Source organism: Bos indicus x Bos taurus, chromosome 15 (genome assembly GCF_003369695.1).
Source record: "Bos indicus x Bos taurus breed Angus x Brahman F1 hybrid chromosome 15, Bos_hybrid_MaternalHap_v2.0, whole genome shotgun sequence".
Taxonomy (NCBI): Eukaryota; Metazoa; Chordata; class Mammalia; order Artiodactyla; family Bovidae; genus Bos; species Bos indicus x Bos taurus.
This window is the reverse complement of record NC_040090.1, coordinates 36,559,415-36,576,792: the sequence shown is the minus strand read 5'-3', so window position 1 is coordinate 36,576,792 and position 17,378 is coordinate 36,559,415. Positions and strand designations below refer to the sequence as shown.

At 37.2% G+C, this 17,378-nt stretch overlaps 1 pseudogene; it reads right to left on the bottom strand.

The window, feature by feature from the left end:
• Positions 1–319: 319 nt before the first annotated feature.
• LOC113904998 lies at positions 320–1,279 on the bottom strand (annotated as a pseudogene).
• Positions 1,280–17,378: the final 16,099 nt, after the last annotated feature.

Genomic DNA, 17,378 nt, shown 5'->3' with positions numbered 1-17,378 from the left:
AATGTGATTAAATGCTGTCCAGTGTTTAACCAGGACAACTAGGTAAGAAAGTGAAGTGTTTATTCAACTTACCTTTCTCTTGGAGTTCTTGAGGCGGTCATCATTGTGTTATTCTTGATGAAGATTTTCTTTGAAAAACATGGTTAAATTATTGGTTTTACTATTTTTTTTGAAGTTTCATTAGCTGTATCCAATTAATATACTAACTGGAAATGTCAGTGTTTCTTAGTTCTTCTGTCATCTGCAATCCTTGGAGGATCTAATATATATGTGTGTGTGTGTGTGGTGGAAAATTACAAAGGTGAGCGTTCTCTCCAAATTAGTTGCCTTTGAAATCCAACTTAACCTTATATAAAACCTGTCTGAGCTCCTTGTTTTTGAGTGCATAGACCATGGGGTTGAGGGCAGGAGGAAAAACATTTTTTAATACATTGAGTAGAACTGGGATGAGAGGAAATGTCATTGCTGCACTGTGGTAATGGAAATGATAATGATGGTTATGTGGAAGAAACTGATTAGAATGAGGTGGCAAGTGCAGGTACTTAAGGCCTTGTTTACAGCTGCTGCTGAATTCAGCTTTAACACAGAATTAAGAATCAACGCATACATAGGATGTAAAAATCAAACTCAAGTCATTACCCATGAATGTCCAGGAGAGAAATAGCTGGTAGATACTGTTGATTGTCCTGTAATCACAGGATGGACTAGTGACGCCAAGATTAGAGCACAGGCAGTGCTCAAGTTGGTTTTTTGAGGAATAGTGTCTCTGAGGAGCCAACACAGGCACTGGAATGGTAAGAAGGATGTTTCTGAGTATCATGAACACAGTGGCTTTGACCACAAAAGAGTCAGTAATTATGGATGAATAGTGTAGTGGTCAACAAATGGCTATGTATCTATCTACAGCCATGAGGACAAAGATTCCTGATTCCATGCCCATAACACAATGTATGACATACATCTGCACAGAGCACTCAGGGAGATGGATGGTGTTAGCACTGAACCACAAGATGACCAAAATCTTGGGCATGATGTTGGTAGCCAGACCCATGTCAATCACAGCCAGGATGCCCAGGAAATAATACATAGGCCGGTGCAGTGTTGCCTTCTGATTGGTGATGATAAGGATAAGGATGTTGGCACTGAGAGCTAAGAGGTAGAGCAGAGCCAGGGGCAGGGAAAGCCAGTGCTGCCAGCTGTGAATGCCTGAGAATCCCAACAGAATGAACTCATAGACCTGGATCTTTGAGCTGTTGGAGTGTCTGAGATCCTGGAACATCTTCACGAAGAGGAAAAATATTCAACATTACAATCTTAATAATTTCTCTGACCATGTTTGAGTAGGAGTTATCCAGATCCATGATATTTTAGATGGTGATGGCAGGGAGTTACTGTAATTTTAAAATTCTGGTAAAGAATCTGCTTACAGTTCTGGAGACCTGGTTTCAATCCCTGGGTCAGGAAGATCCCCTGGAGAAGGGAATGGCCACCCACTCCAATATTCTTAACTGGAGAACTCCATGGACAGAAAAGCCTGGTAGGCTACAGTCCATGGGGCTGCAAAGAGTCAGACACTGACTGAGCACCTAACAGTATTCACACTAATTCTCATCCCAGCACTAACACTTATCGTATATTTCCAGTGAAACAGGAACTGTGACAGTTCATTATATGTAATTCAGCTAATCAAAACCCTAACATCAAACCACTAGGCAGTTCAGATTACTTTCAACTTCTCATGATTGAGGAATAGAACTTTAGAGAAAATCAGGACCTTGGTTGTTATCTTCAGCCTGGAAGTCATGGAAACTGGACAAGAGGAAAGTCCTCTGATATCGTAGCTTGGACTCTTGAATTTGGTTTTGCTAAAGTGTTGGATTATGCTGTTTAGTTGCTAAGTCAAGTCCAACTCTTTTGAGACCCCACATACTGTAGCATGGCAAACTCAACCCATGGGATTTCCCTGGGCTGTAGTGGATTGCTATTTCCTTCTCCAAGGGAATCTTTCTGACTTGGGGATTGAACCCATGTTTCCTGCTTCACAGGCAGATTCTTTACCACTGAGCCACCAGGGAAGTGTTTGATTATCAGAGACATAATGAATGCAATGAGTGTAAAAAAATTTTTATGCATGAAGATATTTAAGTAGCAGATTAGAATATATGTTTTGAAATAAGTTTCAAGTACTTGCTGCTACTGCTGCTAAGTCGCTTCAGTCGTGTCTGACTCTGTGCGACCCCATAGACGGCAGCCCACCAGGCTCCCCTGTCCCTGGGATTCTGCAGGCAAGAACACTGGAGTGTGTTGCAATTGCCTTCTCCATCAAGTACTTGAGATTTTGTGAAATAATCATGTGAATTATTTAATTTTAATTGAAATGTATGAATTAATTTAGTATATATATATTCTAGTTAGGAAACTGATGTTAAAAATTGCTCATGACTTGTCCAAAATTGATTAACAGTAAGAGACATGTGATTTAGGGCTCTCACTTATACACAATTGATTCTGTTTTTTAATAACTTTCCCCTACTTGACAAATTTTGATTCTTGGAGCATTCTAGATAGTCATAAAACAAAGAATGGAGCATCAGACCTTCAAAAATTTGTATGAGATAAATATTTTGAAAATTACATGACTAAATCAAGTTAGTGTATATCTACATTAATTTATTAACTTAATCATTTAATCTAAAAACAGAAACAAATTTTTATGATCAATATTTCCTAAATATTTGCTCTTTATTACTTTTTCCTTTCAATAATTTAAATCTTAAGAATACATTTCAAGATATCAAATATTTGAAAAATGTTATGGTTTGACATTATGGTATCTACAGTACAACAGTGTGAGTATATACCTGCTGAGTATATTCATCTTAATCCAAGTGATGACATTCTATCATATTGATAACAAAGAATAGTAGATTAGTCCAGGTTCGATGCACGATACTGGATGCTTGGGGCTAGTGCACTGGGACGACCCAGAGGGATGGTATGGGGAGGGAGGAGGGAGGAGGGTTCAGGATGGGGAACACATGTATACCTGTGGTGGATTCATTTTGATATTTGGCAAAACTAATACAATTATGTAAAGTTTAAAAATAAAATAAAAAAAGAAGTTATATATTTATACATATTGTTCCTTTCTACTTCATATGTATTATTTTAATAACTTCTAAATGTCAATAGTTTATTTGTGTAGTCTGCATTGTCTTTATCTTTAATACTGGAATTATTTCTCAAATGTGATACTGTTTTGACTATTAATTGACTATTAACCCACACATTTCAGAAAGCTGATTTCAGAAAAATACCTACCCATCTGCATCTAGGAGAAATATGTAACTGGTTTTCAGTGTTCCTGATATTGAGTAGTAGAAGGACACTGTCTTACACCTAAATATGAGTATTGGATTCACCTTGTCATTTTTTTAAAATTTATTTTTATTGAAGGATAATTGCTTTACAGTATTTTGGGGTTTTTAGTCAAATATCGACATGAATCAGCCATAGGGATACATATATCCCCTTCCTTTTGAAACTGCCTCCCATCTCCCTCCCCTTCCCACCCCTTAGGTTGATACAGAATCCCTGTTTGAGTTTCCTGAGCCATACAGAAAATTCCCATTGGCCATCTATTTTACATATGGCAATGCAAGTTTCCATGTTACTCTTTCCATACATCTCACCCTCTCCTCCCCTCTCCCGATGTTCATAAGTCTGTTCTCTATGTCTGTTTCTCCACTGTTGCCCTGTAAATAAATTCTTCAGTACCCTTTTTCTAGATCCCACATATATCATTAGAATACGGTATTTATCTTTCTCTTTCTGACTCACTTCACTCTATAATAGGTTCTAGGTTCATCCACTTAATTAGAACTGACTCAAATGTGTTCCTTTTTATGGCTGAGTAATATTCCATTGTGTATATGTATCACAACTTCTTTATCCATTCATCTGTTGATGGACATCTAGGTTGCTTCTATGTTCTAGCTATTGTAAATAGTGCTGCAATGAACAATGGGATACATGTGTCTCTTTCAGTTCTGGTTTCCTCAGGGTATATGCCTAGGAGTGGGATTGCTGGGTCACATGGTGGTTTTATTCCTAGTTTTTTAGGAAAAATTTTTTTTTTGATGTTTCATCCTCAGGCTTCTTCACATCTGATATATTTAATTCATAGCACATATTAATGTTCTCTCCCTGAGAATAAATTTTCAGTCATCATAAGAGGGTTGATAACATTATTTAAAATAGTGAGGGAATCAAGATATAAAGTTGTCATATATTAATTTTTATACCTGCTTCCCTGTTTTATCTTCAGGTATTCACAATGAAAGATGAAAGTTTAGATACTGCAAAAAGTAACTTGTTTGGAAGTAGCAAAGTAACATAGAATGAACTACTTGATGAGTTCTCTTCAGAGACTTTCCTTGTGCCATGACAAATTTTTAGAGTCATAAAGAAGTAGAGGGTAACAAAACTAAGCAAACTTTGGGGGAGATTCTGAGAATTTTCAAAGAGGAAAAGAGACATGGTCTTAACTGAGTCATGGTGGGGATTTGGCCAGATCAGTTTTTTCTTCCTTTTTTCCTTTCTTCCATCCTTCCTTTTTTTCTTACTCTTTATTCTGGTGCTGTGTGCTATTTCCTACTGATATTATTATGTTCACTGGTATTATGACATATCATATAATATTATACAATATGTTATGTTCACCAATACTATTATCTTTGTGATTTTGAAATATTCTGTTATATTTTGTCCCCTCCTACCACCAAATCTAACTTTAAGCATGAACTTTCTTAGTAGTATTCAACTCTCTCTCAGAAAGGACAGGAACCAACATTTGTGAATTTGCAAAAAAAATCATTCAGATTTTCCTTAAGATATTACAGATAAACCCAAACAAACATTTGGCCAACTCAACATGATGTAGTTGCAAGAAAAGATAGGCTTTCTAGGTAAGAAATATATGTATCTGTGGATCAATATCTCTTTCTATTTTAAAATCGTGGTATTAAAAAATATCGATGTCTTAAATTCACCAGAATTTAACCAAAATTTTAAAATTTAGAAAAAACATTCAGTTCAGTCACTCAGTAGTGTCCGACTCTTTGTGACCCCATGGAGTGCAGCACACCAGGCTTCCCTGTCCATTACCAGCTCCTGGAGTTCACCCAAACTCATGTCCATTGAGTCAGTGATGCCATCCAACCATCTCACCCTCTGTCATCACCTTCTCTTCCTGCCTTCAATCTTTCCCAGCATCAGGATGTTTTCAAATGAGCCAGTTCTTTGCATCAGGTGGCCAAAGTATTGGAGTTTCAGTTTTAGCATCAGTCCTTCCAATGAATATTCAGAACTGATTTCCCTTAGGATGGATTGATTGGATCTCCTTGCTGTCCAAAGGACTCTCAAGAGTCTGCTCCGGCACCACAGTTTGACTAGATGGACACTTGTTGGCAATGTAATGTCTCTGGTTTTTATTATGCTCTCTAGGCTGGTCATATTTTTTCTTCCAAGGAGGAAGGGTCTTTTAATTTCATGTCTGCAGTCACCATCTACAGTGATTTTGGATCCCCCCAAAGTAAAGTCTGTCACTGTTTCCATTGTTTCCCCATCTCTTTCCCTTGAAGTGATGTGACCAGATGCCATGATCTTAGTTTTCTGAATGTTGAGCTTTAAGCCAACTTTTTCACTTTCCTCTTTCAGTTTCATCAAGAGGCTCTTTAGTTCTTCTTCACTTTCTGCCATAAGGTGGTGTCATCTGCATATCTGAGGTTATTTATACTTCTCCCGGAAATCTTGATTCCAGCTCGTGCTTCATCCAGTCTGATATTTTACATGATGTACTCTGCATATAAATTAAATAAGCAGGGTGACAATATACAGTCTTGAAATACTCCTTTTCCTATTTGTAACCAGTCTGTTGTTCCATGTCCAGTTCTAACTGTTGCTTCTTGACCTGCATACAGATTTCTCAAGAGGCAGATCAGGTGTCTGGTATTCCAAACTCTAAGAATTTTCCATAGTTTGTTGTGATTCACACAGTCAAAGGCTTTGGCATAGTCAATAAAGCAGAAGTCGATGTTTTTCTGGAACTCTCGCTTTCTCAATGATGCAACGAATGTTGGCAATTTGATCACAATGTATTTATGCTTATATTTCCATTGTCTAGCAAGCTGGCATGCATGTACTTGATATTAAAAGATATTTTTAAGTGGATGAACAAGTTAATAAATAAATCAAATTTTGTAAGACTTTAAGAATCATTACACTGGTTTTTAAATATTGTTTTTGAAGTATAAGAAGAACCACCAAGAAAACACCTCAGAATGGGAGAAAATAATAGCAAATGAAAAAATAGACAAAGGACTAATTTCTAAAATATACAAGCAGCTCAAGCAACTCTCTACCAGATAAACAAGCAATCCAATCCAAAAGTGGGCAGAAGACTTAGACATTTCTCCAAAGAAGACATACTGATGGCTAATAAACATATGAAAGGATGCTCAATATAGCTCATTATTAGAGAAATGCAATTCAAAACTGCAATGAGACATCTCTTTACACCTGTCAGAGTGGCCATCATCAAAAGATCTCCAAACAATAAGAGGGTATGAAGAAAAGGAAACCCACTTGCACTGCTGGTGGGGATGTAAATTGATAAAGTCACTATGGAAGACAGTATAGAGATTTCTTAAAAAACTAGGACTAAAATTACCACTTGTGCCTGTGTGCATGCTGTTACTTCAGTCATGTCTGACTCTTTGTGACCCAATGGACTGTAGCCCACCAGGCTCCTATGTCCATGGGATTCTCCAGGCAAGAACACTGGAGTGGGTTGCCATACCCTTCTCCAGGGAACTTCCTGACCCAGGGATTGAATCTGTGTCTCTTATTTCTCCTTCATTGGCAGGTGGGTTCTTTACCATTAGTCTACCTGGGAAACCCATAAAATTACCAAATGACCCAATAAACCCACTATTGGGCATATACCTTGAGGAAACCACAATTGAAAAAGACACATGAGAACACTTTCTAACACCATACACAAAAATAAACTCAAAATGGATTAAAGATCTAAACATAAGACCAGAAACTATAAAACTCTTAGAGGAGAACATAGGCAAAACACTCTCTGACATAAATCAGAGCAGGATCTTCTATGACCCACCTCCAGAATACTGGAAATAAAAGCTAAAATAAACAAATGGGACCTAATTAAAATTCAAAGCCTCTGCATAACAAAAGAAACTATAAGCAAGGTGAAAAGACAGCCCTCAGAATGGGAGAAAATAATAGCAAATGAAGCAACTGCCAAACAACTAATCTCAAAAATATACAAGCAACTCCTGAAGCTCAATTCCAGAAAAATAAACGATCCAATCAAAAAAGGGGCTAAAAACTAAATAGATATTTCTCCAAAGAAGACATACAGATGGCTAACAAACACATGAAAAGATGCTCAACATCACTCATTATCAGAGAAATGTAAATCAAAACCACAATGAGGTCCCATTTCATGCCAGTCAGAATGGCTGCGATCCAAAAGTCTACAAGCAATAAATGCTGGAGAGGGTGTGGAGAAAAGGGAACCCTCTTACACTGTTGGTGGGAATGCAAACTAGTACAGCCACTATGGAGCAAAGTGTGGAGATTCCTTTAAAAACTGGAAATAGAACTGCCATATGACCCAGCAATCCCACTGCTGGGCATACACACCGAGGAAACCAGAATTGAAAGAGACACGTGTATCCCAATGTTTTGAAGCACTGTTTATAATAGCCAGGACATGGAAGCAACCTAGATGTCCATCAGCAGATGAATGGATAAGAAAGCAGTGGTACATATACACAATGGAATATTACTCAGTCATTAAAAAGAATACATTTGAATCAGTTCAAATGAGGTGGATGAAACTGAAGCCTATTATACAGAGTGAAGTAAGCCAGAAAGAAAAACACCAATACTAGTATACTAGTATACTAACACATAAATATGGAATTTAGAAAAAGGTTAACAACAACCCTGTATGCGAGACAGCAAAAGAGACACAGATGTATAGAACAGTCTTTTGGACTCTGGGAAAGGGAGCAGGGGGATGATTTGGGAGAAAGGCATTGAAACATGTATAATATCATATAAGAAATGAATTGAAAGTCCAGGTTTGATGCAGGATACAAGAAGCTTGGGGCTGGTGCACTGGGATGACCCAGAGGGATGGTATGCGGAGGGAAGTGGGAGGGGGGTTCAGGATGGGGAACATGTGTACACCCATGGCAGATGCATGTTGATGCATGGCAAAACCAATACAATATTGTAAAGTTAAAAAAAATAAAAATAATTAATCTAAACAATAATAATAATAATTCTGGTTTCCTCAGTGTGTATGCCCAGTAGTGGGATTGCTAGGTCATAAGGCAGTTCTATTTCCAGTTTTTTAAGGAATCTCCACACTGTTCTCCATAGTGGCTATACTAGTTTGCATTCTGACCAACAGTGTAAGGTTCCATTTTCACCATACCCTCTCCAGCATTTATTGCTTGTAGACTTTTGGATCGCAGCCATTCTGACTGGCGTGAAATGGGACCTCATTGTGGTCTTGATTTGCATTTCTCTGATAATGAGTGATGTTGAGCATCTTTTCATGTGTTTTTTAGCCATCTGTATGTCTTCTTCGGAGAAATGTCTGTTTAGTTCTTTGGCCCCTTTTTTGATTGGGTCATTTATTTTTTTGGAATCGAGTTGCAGGAGTTGCTTGTATATTTTTGAGATTAGTTGTTTGTCAGTTGCTTCATTTGCTATTATTTTCTCCCATTCTGAAGGCTGTCTTTTCACCTTTTTGTTACAATTAAATAGAACATCGCATGCATATCTCGTCAGAATGAACTCAGAGACCTGAAACTTTGAGCGTTTGGAGTCTCTAAGATCCTGAAACATCTTTCACCAAAAGGAAAAGTATTCAAGATTATTATTATTAATAATAATTCCTCTGACAGTGTTTGAAAATTAGCTACCTGCATTCATCATATTGTAGGTGGTAGTGGTGAGTAGTCATTGTATTAATATTTTCTTATTCTCACTACCATATTAGCACATATTGGATATTTCTAGTGAAACAGGAACTCTTATACCATGTTATGTGCTAATTTAGTTAATCTAAACTAAAATTTCTCAGTTTTAGCACACCATTTCACATTTTTCCCATATTCTTCTAACCAGGAAGTAAAACATAGAGAAAATCAGGAGCTTGGTCACTATCTTCAGCTGGAAATAATGGAAAGTGGACAAGATGGAAGCCCTGATATCACAATTTGGACTCTTGAATTTTGTTTTTATAAAGTGTTGGATTCTTACAAACAATGTATGGAATGAGTGTAGATATTTTTATCTATCAAGATAATTAGGGAACAGATTAGAATACATGATACTGCTTGAAAATAACTTTTCAAGGACTTGAGATTCTGACAAATAAATATGAGCGTTTTTTAAATTTTAATTGAAATGTTTTTTCTTTTTTTTTAATTTTATTTTATTTTCAAACTTTACATAATTGTATTAGTTTGCCAAATATCAAAATGAATCCACCACAGGTATACATGGTAATTTAGTATACATATGTTTAGTGAGGAATCCTTTGTCAAAAATTGCTAATGATCTGTCCAAAACCAAGTAAGAAAGAGAGAGCAATGTTATTTCTCAACATTCAGAAAACTAAGATCATGGCATCTGGTCCCATCACTTCATGGGAAATAGATGGGAAAACAGTGGAAACCATGTCAGACTTTATTTTGGGGGGCTCCAAAATCACTGCAGGTGGTGATTGCAGCCATGAAATTAAAAGACGCTTACTCCTTGGAAGGAAAGTTATGACCAACCTAGATAGCATATTCAAAAGCAGAGACATTACTTTGTCAACAAAGGTCCATCTAGTCAAGGATATGGTTTTTCCTGTGGTCATGTATGACGTGAGAGTTGGACTGCGAAGAAAGCTGAGTGCCGAAGATTGATGCTTTTGAACTGTGGTGTTGGAGGACTCCTGAGAGTCCCTTGTACTGCAAGGAGATCCAACCAGTCCATCCTAAAGGAGATCACTCCTGGGTGTTCATTGGAAGGACTGATGTTGAAGCTGAAACTCCAATACATTGGCCACCTGATGTGAAGAGCTGACTCATTTGAAAAGACCCTAATGCTGGAAAAGATTGAGGGCAGGAGGAGAAGCGGACGACAGAGGATGAGATAGTTGGATGGCATCACCGACTCAACGGACATGGGTTTGGGTGAACTGAAGGAGCTGGTAATGGGGCAGGGAGGCCTGGTGTGCTGTGGTTCATGGGGTCACAGAGTCGTACACAACTGAGTGACTGAACTGAACTGAGACAGGGAAGCCTTGAGCTTCCCAGGTGGCATTATTGGTAAGAACCCAGCTGCCAATGCATGAGGCACAAGAGACACAGTTCCATCCCTGGGTCAGGAAAATCCCCTGGAAAAGGAGATGGCAACCCACTCCAGTATTCTAGCTTGGAGAATGTCATGAACAGAGGAGCCTGGTGGGCTACGGTCCATAGGGTCAAAAAGTTGGACAGGACTGAAGTGACTTAGTACCCACTGCAAGCAAACTGTAGCTGACTAGGCTCCTCTGTGCATGGGATTTCGCAGGCAAGAATGCTAGACTGGGTTGCTGTTTCCTTCTCTAGGGGATCTTCCTCACCCATGTCTCCTGCATTGGCAGGAGGATTCTTTCCCACTGAAACACCAAGGAAGTCCAAGACAGTAGTTAAGTGTTTAAAATACTGTATGAGTCAGAGTTATAAAGTTGTTACTTATTATTTTTTTTACCTACATCCTGTTTTATCTTTATGTATTCACAATGAAAGAGGACAGTTTAGATACTGCAAGAAACAACTTCTTTGGAAGTAGCTATGCAATATAATATGAACTACTTAATAAGAGCCTCTTCAAAGACCTTTCTTGTGCTATAACAAATTCTTGGACTCATAAAGGAGCAGGTAGAAATGAAATCAAGCAAAACTTTGCAGGCAATCAGGGGATTTTTCAAATAGCAAAAGACCAAATATCAAAAGACCAATAGTTATAAGACCAGTGATCTTACAACTGAATCATGGTTAAAATTCTGTTAAATCAGTTTCTTTTTTTTTTCTTTCTTTTAAAAATTTTTTCTGTTGTTTGATATTTCTTATTCAAAATCTCCAATAGTTTTAGCTTTGTGGTTCTTCAGTTTTCTATTCTATTTTGTACCCTCCCACCTCCACTCCAGCTTCAAGCATCACCTGCTTTAGCAATATCAACTTTGTCTGAGAGAGGACAAGGAACCATCCTTTGAATCTTTGTCTGCCTGCCAATGTAGGAGATGTCAGGGACATGGGTTGATCCCTGGGTCAGGAGGAACCCCTGGAATAGTAAATGAAAACCCACTCTAGTATTCTTGCCTGGAAAATTCCATGGACAGATCAGCCTGACAGGCTACAGTCTGTGGGGTCACAAGGAATCAGACATGACTGAGTACTGAACACACAAACACACAAACGAGGAGGACTTTGTAGGTAAGGAATATGTTTGCCAATGGATCGATATCTCTTTCTATTTTAACATCATGATATTATAAAACACATTGATAACTTGAATCCACCAGAATTTAACAAAAAATTATTATTTGTGCATAATATTTTTTATATTTGCATTGTTTAATGGCAACCCACTCCAGTGTCCTTGCCTGGAGAATCCCAGGGACAGGGGACCCAGTGGGCTGCCGTCTATGGGCAGAGTCGAACACGACTGAAGTGACTTAGCAGCAGCAGCAGCAGCAGCAGCAGCAGTAAGACATAATGCATATATTTGATATCAATAAATTTTTTAGAGTTAATGAACAGGTTACTAAATAAATTATTCACATTTTATGACTTTAAGAATTATTATTCTGTAATTTAATTGCTTCCTTTTCAAAAGTATAAAAGGAACCATCAGGAAAAATAGAACTATAATATCTCTTTCAAATCAACAGAAAAATTTAAATTCTCAAAGCAATTCCCTAATATAAAGTATATATAATAAAAACACTTTCAAAAATGCAAGGAAAATATGTGGCAGCAATCAAAACTAATTGTTTAGTTTTGGAAATAAATTTCAATCAGTAAAACAATACTGCTAGTTGGCGTTATTTCACACTGATTATTTGCAAATGCTTACACAATAAAATACATATCTGTAAGTAAGTATATATATAAATGACAAAAAGAGTGTAAACTAAAAATGCACAAAGGTTTTTGGAAACAAAAATTATATAAACCAAACACATACTCCCCCAAAAATGGAGGAAATAGACACACAAACAAAATAGACACCCAAACAAGTAAATGGTGGGTGAAGATCACCTTGGTAAAGCAATAGATGACATGTTTACACACAGCAGTTAATCCTCAGTATATCACATTGTTCCATTTCCATGTTCATATGATTGTCCACAAGCAAAATAAAATATATTGAAATTATCTAGTTTATTAGTATGTGGAAAAAATTTCAAAATTGGGAAATTCACTTAAAGCAGCCAAAATTTATTAGCTAATCTTCAAATAACTGTTTAATAACACTGGTGTGGACTCAAGCTAACATTGGCAAAGCTAACAGAAACCTTGCAATCTGTGTTTTTGACAAATAAGATGAATTTACAATATACTAAGAATATGTTTCTTACAAACCAAAATTGTCATCAGGTTTCTTTCTTGTCAGGCTTGTAAATATTTTTCTAATGTTTGCATGCCATTATACTTTTCACATTACTTTTACATTTTTCAATAAGAGACAAAACTGTAGCGATTTATATATGTGTGTAGGTATATTTGCACACTTATATAATGGTTACTGTTGAATAAGAAAGAATTTGAAGTGTATTATTGACTAGTGTAGACAGATTTTCAAAGTTGTTGAAAATCTAGGATCTTACTTGTTTCTTCCTCTCAATACCTTTGAACTGTCAACTCTTATCTCTTTGTGTCCATGAAATACAGGTAGCGAAAGCCAGCCTTCTCTGTCTGAGGAATTCTCCAGACAAGAATACTGGAGTGGTTAGCCATTCCCTTCTCCAGGGGATTTTCTGAACCCAGGGATTGAACCCTGGTCTCCTGTATTGCAGGTGGATTCTTTACTGTCTGAGCCACCAAGGAAGCCCAGAAAAAGCACTGATTTAAAAAAAAAATCACTGAGAATGGCAAATATATCTCTGAAGTCTTTTGTGCTCTATTTCTAACGATATAGTTCCTAAAGATGAGATAAATATCCTATTTATGTCCTTCTTGTTTCCTTTTAAAAGTTCTAGTGTCGATTATTAAAGCTGGTTTTCTTGTTACATGAGAAATCTATGTCCATTTGCAATACATTTACAATACTCTCAGTTAACAAGTGAAGCTTAAACCAAATATTGTAGTACTGACCATAACTACATAGTCATAAGTTGCTCAGTCGTGTCCAACTCTTTGCGACCCCATGGACTGTAACCTACCAGGCTTCTCCGTCCATGGGATTTTCCAGGCAAGAATACTGGACTGGGTTGCCATTTCCTTCTCCAGGAGATCTTCACAACCCAGAAATTGAACTGGGGTCTCCCACATTGTAGGCAGACGCTTTACCATCTGAGCCACCAGGGAAGTCCATTAATTACATAAGACTTTCCAAAACAAATTTAAAATGATTGCAATACATTATAACTTAAGTTTTCTGCAAGGAAAATGGGCTCATGTTGTTCTGTGGGAGACAAGTGTGTTGAAGTTATGACATTAACACAAGAACATGGTCACTTATTTATAAGTACAATTATTGTACCACCTGTTGCCTCTTCCTGTTTCTAAAATCCATAGAAATGTTTGTTTCCTCACTAATCAGTTCTCAATTTTACATTCCATGTTCTTTTTCTAATATGGTTGTTTATTCCTCCTCCCAATAGATTTTCCTACATAAATTTAATAAAGTTCAGTCACAAATAAGTATCTCTAAAAATAAACTATGTAAATGAGATTCTTAATCTGAGATCAGTCGGAGGGTAGGTAAATTACAAGAGTCCTTTGACTATGATCAAGAGCTATTCTCTTGCTGTTTCCCCATTCTTCATTAAATGGCCGTGCTTCTTTCTTGATATTAGCACAACAGAGCCAAAAAAGATTACCATTTGCTCAGAAAAATAACTAGATATTCATAATAAACATGGAAAAATGTACTTTATTGTAATCTGAGAAGAGAAGTAAATATTTTCCCATGAAAATCCAGTCTTTCTGAACACTTCAGCCTTCAAATTGGTAGATGGAATCATACCTGAAGTTGTGTGGATATAATAATCAGTTATTATAAATCCCAAAACTCCTCACATTTTTTACTGCCTGCTGCTGCTAAGTCGCTTCAGTCGTGTCCGAGTCTGTGCGACCCCATAGACGGCAGCTCACCAGGCTCCACCGTCCCTGGGATTCTCCAGGCAAGAATGCTGGAGTGGGTTGCCATTTCCTTCTCCAATAGGGAATTAAAAAAGATTCTGCCTCTACTCTCACTTTGTAAGTCCTTTAATACCTTAGTTTCTGGAAAGCCGAACAGTGAGTTGAATGCAATCTGCTCCAGGTGTTCAGGATATTGGTTTAAAAAAATCAAGAATGTACAATATATGTACATTCAAGTCCTCAACTACTAAATCTTTTGACATTTGCACTATAGGACTGAATATTTTTAAGATGTGTTATGTATCCTAGGAAATATTGCAAAACACTTGAGATACAGGTACTGATTTGGGAATTAAGCTAACACCTATTGGAGAAGGAGCAGTGGAAGTTTCTATTCTCACTGCCTAGAAGATAACACATGGAAAATAAATTAATCTGTATGTATCTAATCTGTGTGCTTGCACATGAGGAATATATATGGAGGAGTGAGAATCAACATAATCTAATTTCGATGAATATTAGAGATTTTAATGTTTATTAAAAATTCTCTTTCTTCCCTTGTAAGGATGTTCAGAGGTTTTAATTACACACACATTCCTATTTCTTTTTATTCATTCACTTTTTTTTCTTTCATGTGAGGATGATCATGGATATTATGGAAATGTATAACTCCATCAATAGTTCAGGCTTATTATGTTAGTAATATTTTGATGCCTAAGTTTTGAGATAATAATGATGTTGATGATAACAAAAAAAATAATAAAACACAAATGATTCTAGTTACATATCCATTAATTAGATATTGAAAGCAGCACTTGTATTTTTTACTATTTGGAAAAATCATTTTAGAAATAGATAAATCAGATACTTTAAATTTTATAATGTAGAATTAACTACTGGCATATTTTATTATTATTATTATTATTTTTAGTTTTATTTTATTTTAAAATTTTACAATATTGTATTAGTTTTGCCAAATATCGAAATGAACCCGCCACAGGTATACCTGTGTTCCCCATCCTGAACCCTCCTCCCTCCTCCCTCCCCATACCCTCCCTCTGGGTCGTCCCAGTGCACCAGCCCCAAGCATCCAGTATCGTGCATCGAACCTGGACTGGTGACTCGTTTCATACATGATATTATACATGTTTCAGTGCCATTCTCCCAAATCTCCCCACCCTCTCCCTCTCCCACAGAGTCCATAAGACTGATCTATACATCAGTGTCTCTTTTGCTGTCTCATACACAGGGTTATTGTTACCATCTTTCTAAATTCCATATATATGCATTAGTATACTGTATTGGTGTTTTTCTTTCTGGCTTACTTCACTCTGTATAATAGGTTCCAGTTTCATCCATCTCATTAGAACTGATTCAAATGTATTCTTTTTAATGGCTGAGTAATACTCCATTGTGTATATGTACCACTGCTTTCTTATCCATTCATCTGCTGATGGATATCTAGGTTGCTTCCATGTCCTGGCTATTATAAACAGTGCTGCAATGAACATTGGGGTACACGTGTCTCTTTCCCTTCTGGTTTCCTCAGTGTGTATGCCCAGAAGTGGGATTGCTGGATCATAAGGCAGTTCTATTTCCAGTTTTTTAAGGAATCTCCACACTGTTCTCCATAGTGGCTGTACTAGTTTGCATTCCCACCAACAGTGTAAGAGGGTTCCCTGTTCTCCACACCCTCTCCAGCATTTATTGCTTGTAGACTTTTGGATCGCAGCCATTCTGACTGGTGTGAAATGGGACCTCATAGTGGTTTTGATTTGCATTTCTCTGATAATGAGTGATGTCGAGCATCTTTTCATGTGTTTGTTAGCCATCTGTATGTCTTCTTTGGAGAAATGTCTATTTAGTTCTTTGGCCCACTTTTTGATTGGGTCATTTATTTTTCTGGAGTTGAGCTGTAGGAGTTGCTTGTATATTTTTGAGATTAGTTGTTTGTCAGTTGCTTCATTTGCTTCACAGAGCTAGAACAAATAATTTCACAATTTGTATGGAAATACGTAAAACCTTGAATAGCCAAAGCTATCTTGAGAAAGAAGAATGGAACTGGAGGAATCAACCTACCTGACTTCAGGCTCTATTACAAAGCCACAGTTATCAAGACAGTATGGTACTGGCACAAAGACAGAAATATTGATCAATGGAATAAAATAGAAAGCGCAGAGATAAATCCATGCACATATGGACACCTTATCTTTGACAAAGGAGGCAAGAATGTACAATGGATTAAAGACAATCTCTTTAACAAGTGGTGCTGGGAAAACTGGTCAACCACTTGTAAAAGAATGAAACTAGAACATTTTCTAACACCACACACAAAAGTAAACTCAAAATGGATTAAAGATCTCAACGTAAGACCAGAAACTATAAAACTCCTAGAGGAGAACATAGACAAAACACTCTCCGACATACATCACAGCAGGATCCTCTATGACCCACCTCCCAGAATATTGGAAATAAAAGCAAAAATAAACAAATGGGACCTAATTAAACTTAAAAGCTTCTGTTGGCACATTTTTAAATGTATATTTTCTATGTGTGTTTTAGTCAGTCATGTCTGACTCTTTGTGACCCCACATAGTGTATCTGCCAGGGTCCTCTGCCCATGGAATTCTCCAGGCAAGAATACTGGAGTGGTTTGCCTTGACTTCCTCCAGGGGATCTTCCTGACACAGTGATTGAACTCGGATCTCCTACATTGCAGTTGCTTCTTACCATCTGAGCTACCAGGGAAGCCCATGTATTTGCTATATGTATATACTGGAAAAGGAAATGGCAACCCACTCCAGTATTCTTTTCCGGAGAATCCCATGGACAGAGGAGCCTGGCAGGCTACTATCCATGAGGTCGCAAGAGTCAGCTTGCGACTTAGCGACTAAAGAGAAAGAGACAGAGTTGCTGTTGGGTTTACTTTTC